General features: G+C 45.5%; 1 protein-coding gene across 5 annotated transcripts in view; it reads left to right on the top strand.

Annotated features, from left to right (window-relative positions):
• The first annotated feature begins 10,889 nt into the window (after positions 1 to 10,889).
• Positions 10,890 to 12,410, top strand: part of FAM120B (family with sequence similarity 120 member B) — a 34,801-nt gene continuing 33,280 nt past the window's right edge. The window contains exon 1 of one of the 5 annotated variants that reach the window (XM_077346760.1): positions 10,890 to 11,020. The gene's annotated coding sequence lies outside the window, so the exon portion shown is untranslated. Of the gene's footprint in view, positions 11,021 to 11,242; positions 11,426 to 12,410 lie in introns of those variants that run through there. The other 4 variants (XM_077346768.1, XM_077346778.1, XM_077346787.1 and 1 more) reach the window with 4 other exon arrangements.

The following is a 12,410-nucleotide window of genomic DNA, read 5'->3' as shown; positions in this document are numbered from 1 at the left end:
AAAGGCGGGATTAGAGGAGTCACAAATTGGGATCAAGATTGCAGGGAGAAATATCAACAACCTCAGATATGCAGATGATACCACTCTAATGGCGGAAAGTGAAGAGGAATTAAAGAGCCTGTTGATGCGGGTGAAGGAAGAGAGTGCAAAAGTTGGCTTGAAACTCAACATCAAGAAAACAAAGATCATGACATCCGGCCCTCTGAATTCCTGGCAAATAGATGGGGAAGAAATGGAGAAAGTGACAGTTTTTATTTTCCTGGGCTCCAAGATCACTGCAGATGGGGACTGCAGCAAAGAAATTAAAAGACGCTTGCTCCTGGGGAGGAAAGCTATGGCAAATCACGACAGCATCCTAAAAAGCAGAGACATCATCCTGCCAACAAAAGTGTGTTTAGTCAAGGCTATGGTATTCCCAGTTGCAATGTATGGCTGCGAAAGTTGGACCATAAGGAAGGCCGAGCGTCAAAGAATTGAGGCTTTTGAACTCTGGTGCTGGAGAAGACTTTTGCGAGTCCCTTGGACTGCAAGAAGAACAAACCGGTCAGTCCTAGAGGAGATCAGCCCTGACTGCTCCTTAGAAGGCCAGATCCTGAAGATGAAACTCAAATACTTTGGCCACCTCATGAGAAGGAAGGACTCCCTGGACAAGAGCCTAATGCTGGGAGCGATCGAGGGCAAAAGAAGAAGGGGACGACAGAGAATGAGGTGGCTGGATGGAGTCACTGAAGCAGTAGGTGCAAACTTAAATGGACTCCGGAGAATGGTAGAGGACAGGAAGGCCTGGAGGATCATTGTCCATGGGGTCGCGATGGGTCGGACACAACTTCGCACCTAATAACAACAACAACAACAAAGAGTGCTTTGTGTCATTTTTAACACTATTATCTGTAATAAAAGTTTATTTATTTATTTACTTATTTATTTATTTAATGTTTCCCCTTAAATATTTGCTTTCAACTTCATGTTGCTCACTCTTGTATTTGGTAAAGCAAAGCAATATTAGGAGTTACTCCTGACACAAAATAAAATTGACCAGAATGTTGCACAAAGCAAGGAGAACTGGATTAGAACAACAAAGGGACCCGCCATTCATTGTTTACAGAATAGTGTGATGCCATGGGATATGTTAACCAATGGCATGTAATGGGGCCTGATCTCTCACCCATTTGGATCTGTAGCATGCACAGCGATTGTCATGATACAATGCCCAGCATTTTTGAAGAGCATTTCAGTCTTGGCATACCTGCTCAGCTCTTTTTTTTTAATTTAGAGTCTTGGCTAGAATTTGGAGTTAAAACAAACTAATAGAGAAACTTTTAGATAGCAAATTCTAAGATCCTAACTGCTCACTTGGAAGTAATTCCCATTAAAGTCAGTGAGACTTGTGCCTAACTCTATGAATGCTGGCTGGGAATATGAATCACACCTAAGCCCCAGCTTCATCAAGGAGACTATGGTCACAGTTAAATTGGGAACTGGTAAAGCAATCATCAGAAAGGCCAAAGCTGAGAGTGAGCTAAGATTGGCGAGGGAAGCCCATTGTAACAAGAAAAGATTTTTCAGTTATGTGAGGAGCAAACGTAAAGTAAAGGAGGCAATAAGCCCACTGTTGGGTGCGGATGGACAAACTCTAATGGAGGATGCAGAGAAAGCAAAAAGGCTCAGCATCTATTTTACATCTGTTTTTTCCCACAGATCAAAGGGTTTAGGCACATCTGGAGATGGCAGTTGCCAAGAGATAGTGTCTGGGTGGCAGGTTGACATGGACAGAGAGGTTGTCGAGAGGCATTTAGCTGCACTGGATGAGTTCAAATCCCCTGGTCCAGATGAAATGCACCCGAGAGTGCTCAAAGAACTTTCCAGAGAACCTGCACAACCCTTGTCCATCATCTTCGGGACCTCCTTAATGACTGGAGATGTCTCAGCGGACTGGAAGAGAGCAAACGTTATTCTGATCTTCAAAAAAGGGAGGAAGGATGACCCGGGAAACTACAGACCAGTGAGTCTGACCTCTGTTGTGGGTAAGATAATGGAGCAGATATTAAAGGGAACGATCTGCAAACATCTGGAGGACAATTTAGTGATCCAAGGAAGTCAGCATGGATTTGTCTCCAACAGGTCCTGTCAGACCAACCTGGTTTCCTTTTTTGACCAAGTAACAGGTTTGCTGGATCGTGGAAATTGGGAGGACTGGCAAATACTCCAGAAGATAGAGACAGAGTTCAACGAGATCTGAACACAATGGAAAAATGGGCAAGTGAGAACAAGATGCAATTTAATAAAGATAAGTGTAAAGTTCTGCATCTGGGTCAGAAAAATGAAAAGCATACCTACTGTATGGGGGATACGCTTCTAGGTAACACTGTGTGTGAACGAGACCTTGGGGTACTTGTGGATTGTAAGCTAAACATGAGCAGGCAGTGTGATGCAGCGGTAAGAAAGGCGAATGCCATTTCGGCCTGTATCAACAGGGACATCACATCAAAATCACAAGATGTCATAGTCCCATTGTATACGGCACTGGTCAGACCACACCTGGAGTGCTGTGTGCAGTTCTGGAGGCCTCACTTCAAGAAGGAATGTAGATAAAACTGAAAGGGTACAGAGAAGAGCGATGAAGATGATCTGGGGCCAAGGGACCAAGCCCTATGAAGATAGGTTGAGGGACTTCGGAATGTTCAGCCTGGCGAAAAGGTAGTAGAGAGGGGACATGATAGCCCTCTTTAAGTATTTGAAAGGTTGTCAATTGCAGGAGGGCAGAATGCTGTTCCCGTTGGCTGCAGAGTAAAGGATGCGCAGTAATGATTTTAAACTACAAATACAATGATATAGGCTAGATATCAGGGGAAAAAATTTCACAGTCAGAGTAGTTCAGCAGTGGAATAGGCTGCCTAAGGAGGTGGTGAGCTCCCCCTCACTGGCAGTCTTCAAGCAAAGGTTGGATACACACTTTTCTTGGATGCTTTAGGACAGTGGTCCCCAATCCCTGGTCCAGCGACTGGTGCCGGTCCGTAGATCAGTCATTATCGGTCTGCAACTCCTCCTCGTCCTCCTTCCTGGCTGCTGCCTCGGGGGCTACCCTGCCACTTTACTGCTGCCACACCTTTGGTGCTCTCCGGTGGCTGCCATGGCTGGGGCTCCCCCCAGTGGACGGCGGGAAAGCAAGTGGAGCAGGGACTCAGGCGGTGGCGACATCCCTCGGTAAAAGACTATCCCAGTCTGGGCCTCAGTAAAATTGTCAAGCGTTAACCGGTCCCGGGTGATAAGATTGGGGACCACTGCTTTAGGATGCTTTGGGCTGATCCTGCATTGAGTAGGGGGTTGGACTAGACGGCCTGTATGGCCCCTTCCAACACTATGATTCTATGATTCAATGGAACTGATCTGTAGGCCTTTGCACTTGTGCAGCATCTAAACTGCAAAGCCTTGAGTTAACAAGCCAGCACAACTTGTCTACCAGTCTGAATTGCAAAGTATCTGTAGCTGGTTGGCACAATTGGCACCTGAATCTACATGAGGCATTGTAAGTACACAAAGGGCCACAGGTGAGTTCTATTGCCTCATCCTGCCATCTAAGTAGAGGCTTAACAGGATGTTGTTTCTTGTTTATTTATTTGCATCATTTCTCACTAATGGATTATGTAGTGTAAGTCAAATCCAACCAACGGGATGGGATGCTGAATAAAGAATGCAACAGGGTATGGGCTTCAGAAATCTGAAAACGTTGTTGTTAGGTGCAAAGTCGTGTCTGACCCATCGCGACCCCATGGACAATGATCCTCCAGGCCTTCCTGTCCTCTACCATTCCAACATACAGACATTTAAAATAGAGCTGGAAAAAAAGGCTTTAACCAAATATAAGCTTTTAAATAGGACACTTTAAATGGTGTAGTACCACAGCAGAAGATATTAACTATTTCCATGCCATGGAAAGCTTCACCTGCCCCTTTCCACGCATCATCTTCATCCCTCTTCCCCCTGGATCTTTGGCCAGATGTCTGGAGGGTGTGGTGGACTGGCTCAAGCAGAGTCAGATGAAGTTAAATCCAGCTGAGATGGAGTTCCTCTGACTGGGTTGTCATGCCCAAGATAGACTGCTACAATTCCTAGCTCTTGACAGGGTCCAGTTAACATCTTCAGCAACCATCAAGAGCCTGAGTGTGACGAGGCCCTCCCAGATAAGTGAGGCTGCCCGCCAGGCTTTTAACCACCTTCACCAGGCTCCAGACTGAGGACCAAATCAGATGCAGAGTCCCAAATGGTTGGGAACCCTCATATTTTCGGGACTGCCTCTTTCATTATACCCCCCCAAAGGCTCTAAGATCTAGTGACCAAAGCCCACTTAGGATCCCTGGCCCCAAAGACTGGCTTCAACCAGAGCCAGGGTATTCTTGGCCCTGATGGAATGACATGCCAAATGGGACCAGAGCCCTGCGGGACCTTAGACAGTTCTGCCAGGCTTGTAAGACATAGCTGTTCCGTCAGGCCTAGGGTTGAAGCCTAATGATTAACATCTGATCTCACAAACCTCTCCACCTGCATCTGCCAAACTATGTTCCTTAGGGAGGTCTTTATCATCCCTCCACCCCCCCCCCCCATTACATGATGGGAATTTTTATGGGCAATATTAGAGTTTAATTTAACTTGAATTTTAATTCTATTTATTTATATTTTATATTGTATCCTGAGTCTGCCAAGAGATGGTGGAATAAAAAGTTTAAATATTAATTCAGCACAGGGCATTTTTCCCCTCAAGGTTGCCAGCACTCTTACCAGTGTTATATTTAAACCCAGCCTTACTTCCAACTAGGTATAAATAGGTCTGCAATCTTAGGTTCCAAGTGTTAAGCTATTGGCCAACAATATCCAGTCCAACAGCATAGGATAGTCATGCCCACCCCCAACAATCCTACCCTTGTTTCCATGTGGGAATAAATCCCACTTACTTTGCTGACGTGTGCACAGGCTTTTGGCTCTGGAATCTACTTGGATACCGAAATCTCCAACTAAATACATTTATCTGAACATAATCAGAACATCTTTTTTCCAGTACACAGGAGCAATCCCGAGCAAATCTATTCAGATGTAAATCACATTTTAATCAGTGGGGCTTACTTCCAGGAAACTGTTTTCAAGAGTGCCCTGAGTCACTTTCACTAACCTCCATGTATCTGAGTTATTGCGCATGGCTTGCATCTGGACACCATTCTGTAATCCATACCCTAAATGAAAATGAGTGAGGCACAGGTCACATTCTTTGTATTAAAAAAGTTTTTCAACCTTTTCCAATTATTTTATGACAAATAATCACTGCTGTGAATTTTTTTGTTTAAGAATAAAAAAGAAGACAAAAAAGTTTTTCTCCTTTCTACTCTGAATCATACTACTTCATGGGAGCTTGATAAAGAATTTTATTCGTAACTATATGTTTACAGCATTAATATCATTAAGCAGTAATCTTATTCCATGTATTCAATTATAATTCGCTGCATGGATTTAACCTGTAGTCCCAAACTCCCCTGTCCTGAATGCATTTACTTTAAAGTAAGTCCTACAGAATCCAGTCTAGCTACTTTCAAAAAAGTGTGCTTAGAAAGAACTACATTTTGCTGTTGGGTTTTCTGCCTTTGCTCCTGAAAATCTCTCCAGCCTAAAAAATATTTTCCCCTGTTAAACCCTTTTCTTTGTATCTTCTTAAACAATTTTAAAGCTATTTCTTTGCAGAAGGTGATTATGGAAAGAAGAGCTTGGGGAATGAGGCGGATCACCTCTTTTGGTGTAGGCGCTCCTTTTTTTGTGAGCATCTGCCTGGGGGAGAACAGATGTGGGCACCTGCGGTGACAGGCCGCATATGTTCCATCCTATTCACAGGCATTCAGACGTGGCTACAATGGTAAGCCTTTGTGTACGCAAAGTCACTAAATATATTAATCTGTGTTCCCCAGAGCACTGCTCTGTTTAATTTTTTCACAAGTAATAACATCTGATCTAATCCTCCAATTGGCTCCCCATCGTGCCTCCTTTCTAACCCCACCCCCCAAAATATGTGAAGTTATTCAAGCTTCCACCTGTTGCCTATGGGATTGAAGGAGGTTATGTGATCAGCAGGCAACTTCAGAGAGAAACTCATCCATTAAGTGTGTAGCGCCTGGGAGAGAGATGACCCAAAGAAGGTATTTTTAAAGCCCAGCATCATATATAATCCACAGTGGAAGAAAAAGCTTCCCAGAGAAGGCACAATGTCCTTCCTTACACGACTTCTGCAAGGCCAGGAGGACAATGGTAAGGGAACAAAGCACAGCCACGGCTGCACCTTTTCTGCCTTTTGCAAATGGTCACGAAAGTTCCCATGTGAGGCTTTGTTTATTAAACTCTAGTGCTTATTAGAAACACCGGTCAATAGGCCAAGCAGCCAAAAGGTAACATAAATCTCAGATGTAAGACTTCAATTTTGGGGACAATTTTGTTGCACAACTCTTTTCTCTTATCGTTGCTTCTTCTGTTTTGATTTGTTTTCTGCCACAATACGTCCTTTAGTCCCATTGTAGCAGACACAATGCCCATGGATATCAGTCTGTGAATGAAGACAGAAGCAGTTTAAACAAACCAGCCTCTTTCTTTCCTCTCTGCCCATTGTAATATGAATGAGCCTTCTGCATTCTGCTGCTAGGAAACCATCTTTTTAAAGCCCAGCTCCAAGAAAGGGACACAGAAAAAGGAACCCCAATAAAAAGCAAAAATGGTGGTGCGGGGAGCATATTGGAAAGGTGTGGATTATTTAAACATGTTTTTTAAAAGCAAGTTTCAACTTGCAAAGTTCAGAAAGCTGGTTTGGTTTTATAATATGACCTCTTGATATTGGTCTTTGCAAACATATAAGCACAAGAATTATTTTTTTTAAATATAACTAATTTCTTCTGTATTAAATTGTATAGTATTTATGGGTCTTAAGTACAGCATAATATAATTCTAGGCAATATTCCTTTTATGGAGGGATGAAAAAACAGAAATTTTTCCAATGGGAAAGATTCTGGCTAAAGGAGCCATGGAAAACCATGGAAGACAAAACCCCTGGGGAACATTGATATGAAACATGTTAAAAGGCAAGAACATTGTAAGGCCTATGATTCAACTCTATGATTCTATTCTATAATTCTAGGAAGAGCAGAAGAACTTGGGAGAAGTTCAACAGCCAAACAAGAACCTTGTTTTATTGTCACACGCGAAAAAAAACAGGCGTCGAGAAACGTTTATGCTAATTCACGCCCCTCTCAGCGGAGGAGGTCTAAAATTCGTATGTGCTCCACGTCCATCTGCAAGCGCGTTAAGCACCGCCATGCCTGCTCGTCTCTGTCTTGCGCAGTTGATCTGCCTCATCTGAGCGGTCGGCCCGCTGCGAGGGCATGGAGGGCGCCGCGGAGGATGCGCCCGCAGCTGGTGGGATCGTCACGTGACCAAGTCGGTACTTGCCTGGTCAGGGGAGGGCGAGAGAGAGAGAGAGAGAGAGAGAGGACAGCGCGTGCGCAATTTCCCCCTCGGCAAGCGCCCCTCCCTTAAATATAAAGAGATATTTTTAAAAAGGGTTCCAGAGAGAGTTTTAACTTCCGGTTCCAGTGCATTATTCTATGGGCGAAACAACAATGGTAGGAATTTATAAGATTTTATGTACAGCTTTTGACAAAACAGGAAGATTAGAGGTTTCTTTTGGCTGCAGTATTTTGAAATGAAGACTCTCACTAAAAAGTATGAGTTGATTTAAAGTATTGGTATTCCATATTTCTATATGCCACATAACCCAAGACAGAACACTACCACTTCTCCAAGAAAAACAAAAAATACCAACATATTAATCTGCTGTGGTCTATGCGGAAGGACCGAGCTTATGGTCTGAGGTAGTATCGTAACCCTGACCCACTGATTGGGTCGTGCCTGGCTGGTCTCCCCATGACAGCCAGTAAATTCGAAGGTGTTCTCTGCAGCCTGATTGGACGGTTTGCGGCAGGATCCTCTAGGGCAGGGGTAGTCAACCTGTGGTCCTCCAGATGTTCATGGACTACAATTCCCATGAGCCCCTTCCAGCATTTGCTGGAAGAGGCACATGGGAATTGTAGTCCATGAACATCTGGAGGACCACAGGTTGATTACCCCTGCTCTAGGGATCCAATTGGTTAAAATTATTCTGAAGCCAATCTCCTGCAACCGCGGGTAGATCCTTTGTTCTGTCATGTATCTGGGGGGGGGGTAGGTTGTTCTAGGGTCTTCAGTACATTTATACTATGGGATCAAGATTGCAGGGAGAAATATCAACAACCTCAGATATGCAGATGATACCACTCTAATGGCAGAAAGTGAAGAGGAATTAAAGAGCCTGTTGATGCAGGTGAAGGAGGAGAGTGCAAAAGTTGGCTTGAAACTCAACATCAAGAAAACAGAGATTATGGCATCCGGCCCTCTCAATTCCTGGCAAATAGATGGGGAAGAAATGGAGATAGTGACAGATTTTATTTTCCTGGACTCCAAGATCACTGCAGATGGGGACTGCAGCAAAGAAATTAAAAGACGCTTGCTCCTGGGGAGGAAAGCTATGGCAAATCAAGACAGCATCCTAAAAAGCAGAGACATCACCCTGCCAACAAAAGTGCGTCTAGTCAAGGCTATGGTATTCCCAGTTGCAATGTATGGCTGTGAAAGTCAGTCCATAAGGAAGGCCGAGCGTCAAAGAATTGAGGCTTTTGAACTCTGGTGCTGGAGAAGACTCTTGCGAGTCCTTGGACCAGAGGTAGTCAACCTGTGGTCCTCCAGATGTCCATGGACTACAATTCATGGGACCCCTGCCTTGGACTGCAAGGCGAACAAACCGGTCAGTCCTAGAGGAGATCAGCCCTGACTGCTCCTTAGAAGGCCAGATCCTGAAGATGAAACTGAAATACTTTGGCCACCTCATGAGAAGGAAGGACTCCATGGAGAAGAGCCTAATGCTGGGAGTGATCGAGGGCAAAAGAAGAAGGGGACAACAGAGAATGAGGTTGCTGGATGGAGTCACTGAAGCAGTAGGTGCAAACTTAAATGGACTCCGGGGAATGGTAGAGTAGTGATCCCCAACCTGTGGACTAATTGGAGGTGGGCCGCGAAGGATGCCTTCTCCCCCCCCCCTCCAGCCCTTTACTTCATCCCCCCTGGCCCTTTACAACACACTTCGGGTGTCATTGTCTCCCATCACTCCCAGATGGGACTATCTCGTTGCAGAGAAACAAGCTCAGGGTTCCCATTGATTAGTCATGGTCATGAGTTAAAATGTCCATGAAAATAAAATGTTCCTTATGTTCATTGTTGTGGCGTGTCTGTATCTTATTTTGAAGGGATGTTTAAACATTACCATAGCGATCAGAGAGCATTAGGGCAGTGGTTGAGAGTAGAGGAGTAAACTACCCCCCCACCGGGCCTCAGTAAAAGGCATTGAGTGGTCCTCGGTGAGTGGTCCCCGGTGATAAAAAGGTTGGGGACCACTGTGGTAGAGGACAGGAAGGCCTGGAGGATCATTGTCCATGGGGTCGCGATGGGTCGGACACGACTTCGCACCTAACAACAACAAATACTATGCACTGATCACAATACAAAGCTGCATAATTCCAGTGCCTCCATGATCCCTGACCCACGGATTTAATACCTACTGCCTCATTGTATTCATATCACCCACCCTTCCTCCTAGGAGTTTAGGGATTCTCTTCCCAGGCCAACCGCCAGCTCCACTTTATCCTTGCAGCACCCCTGTAGAGTGGGTTAGATTGAGAGAGGGTCACACAAAAAGATAGCATTTGGATCTGGGTCTCCCTAATCATAGTCTGGCACTTTAAACATTGTATCACGCAAATTCTGCCACTGGCTATTTTGCATCAAGGTCCCGGGGGTATGAAGAAGGGAAATATAGTCAAGACTGCTAGTGAGTGAGAAGTCAGAGAAATCAAAGTTGCCATTCAGCAGATACTGTGGTTTAGTTCACATGTTACCCAGATGGAGGGGGGACATGGTGCATGGTGGGGATGAGGACGACACGGTGTCTTAGAATTTAAAAAGTTTCTGTCAAGTTTTTCTCCCCAATGGAGACCCTAAGCTGTTGACAACAAAGTTCCCCCCTTCTCCAGTTTATTGTTACAAAAAGAATGTCTGAAGAAGGTTGGTCTGACACCCCCCCCCCAGCTTCCCCAGCTTCCCTAGTGGTCAGACTGGGGATTCAACTCTATGGCTCCCAGATTCTAGTCTGTCTAGGCCCAGGACCAGGTGGGCTCTCTCTCTTTTTTACTTATGTGTGCTTTGCCAAATAATTTGTAACCAGCCTGCTAAAAGACACAGTGAAAAGAGAGGAACATACCTCAGTTCAGAACTGGAAAAGGGCTTGTTAGGTGAACAGTTCCTGAGACCTTCCAGAAGAACAAAAGTGAAGACTTTATTTATTTTGCAGAAAGGCTCATCACTGAGGGTTTATGGGAGTATGCTTTGACAGTCTGCAGATAACAAAGTTGGGGGCTTCAGCTGAGGAAGTCTCCTCACTCTTAAAGGGAAACACACACATCCGCAGACAATAAAATGGAAATCACTATCCTTATATATGTAGTGTAGTGATTTCCATTTCATTGTCTGAAATAAATAAATAAAACCTCAAAGGTGCCACTGGACTCCAGCTTTGTACTGCTACTTCAGACCAGCAGCGCTACCCACCTGAATCTATTTTAAAAGGAAAGTTGGTGAAAGAAATTTCATACCACAGTGTCTCCAAGATGTGTGTGGCCTGTTGAATTTCTGGCTGCCGGCCGTTAAAGGCCCTAATTTAGGGTTGTAACAACTCTGCCTTGGGAAATTTCTGGAGATTTGGAAGAAGCAGCGTCAGGGAAGGGCAGGATTTGGGAAGGAGAAAAACATCTGATGACACAGAGTCTATCTTCTGAAGCTGCTATTTTCTCCATGGATCTCTACAGCCTGCTGGACATGAATTCTGCAATCCTGGTAATTTTTAAGCAAGGTAACCTTGATTTCTGCCGTTCTGGCTATGGTACTTTCAGAGCCCTGCAGCAAAACTGAGCCCGAGGCTACCCTGCTGTGCCTTAAAAACCTAGCTGTCAGGGAGACGTCCACGTAGTCAAAACTCGTTACAAGATTGCCCTGTTCTGTGCGGCGCAGTTATCTCGTTTCTTTGTTTAATTTAAAGGCCATAGTTATTTCAAGCCTTTGCCCCGAATGGGCGACGGCCCCGACCTCGTTTTCGTGCCTGAGTTTTCACATTCATTCCCATGCGTTCGTCGCTTGCCCCGCACATGGATGTCACGCACTGCAGCTGGGAGCCGCAAGTTTCGCTAGACAACCCAGACAACCGTGCCTTCCCATGACGCTGCGCTTCCCAGCGAGACCGGGACGGCCGTTCGAGCGGGTTAGTCAGTGCGGGGGCGCGTGAGGAGGCGGCGGGGCGTCCTCTGGGGCGGCTTAGCAACTGAAGCGCGCGGGCGCGGGCGGACGGTCGGTCGGGCTGTTTTAGCCGCCGAGGCCAGGCTGAGCGTACAGCTGCGTCTCCCCTTCGCGTGCCTGGGGTGCCGCGTCGAGGAGGGAAGTGGGTCGCAAGCAGCCCGAACCTGCCAAGTGGGAGAAAGCCCAATCACTTCCGATTGCACCCCAACCTGGAAGACACTCAGGCTCCCTAAGCCCCAGGCCCCCGTTGTAGGGTGCCAACAGGCCTGGAGACTAGTGGCCTTGCCCCTGCCTTAATAAACACCCTGTGAGTGTGGCAGGGAGGTGAATAACATCGCACTCCGCCTCTAGGGAAGGCTTGGGGCATTTTTGCTGTAGGTTATTAGCAACTCCACCCAGACTCAGTTATCCCCCCCCCCCCAAAAAAAACAAAAAAACAAAATTCCCTCTTATTTCTCCATTCGGCATTAAAATGTAAGGAGGTTGATAATGATGTAGATACTGACTGAAGATTTCCAGTCGTTCAGCAGGGCATATGCAAAATTGTATGATAGGTCATTTCTGTGAAATGTAATACTGCTGTTGGTGTGGTGTGGAGGCTTTTTCTGTGTTGCCTTGTCAGAGCCCTGCTTGAGGTAGCTTAGAATGAAAATGTGTCGGTGTAAAGAAGCTATTAAAAACAAGCCTATGGACATAAAGAGTATAAACACCATCTATCAAACAGAAGCCAACCATGAAAAAGCTGGTAACAGGAAAACCCAAATTAAAAGCCTGGGTTAAAAGATGTGTTTTGGCTTGGTGCCTAAAAGAAAATAAAGTAGGCACCAGGTGAGCCTCAAGCTGGAGAGATTCCAGAGGTAACTGTTATTTCGACTATGCTGGAGCTCCAGGGGACTGGAATAAAAATGGGAGACCCACTGCCACTCTAAGAACACTTTCCTGGGAGTAAA

This window comes from Paroedura picta, chromosome 1, assembly GCF_049243985.1.
Source record: "Paroedura picta isolate Pp20150507F chromosome 1, Ppicta_v3.0, whole genome shotgun sequence".
NCBI classification, from domain to species: Eukaryota; Metazoa; Chordata; class Lepidosauria; order Squamata; family Gekkonidae; genus Paroedura; species Paroedura picta.
The sequence above is the reverse complement of the archived record's forward strand: the minus strand, read 5'-3'. Positions and strand labels throughout refer to the sequence as shown.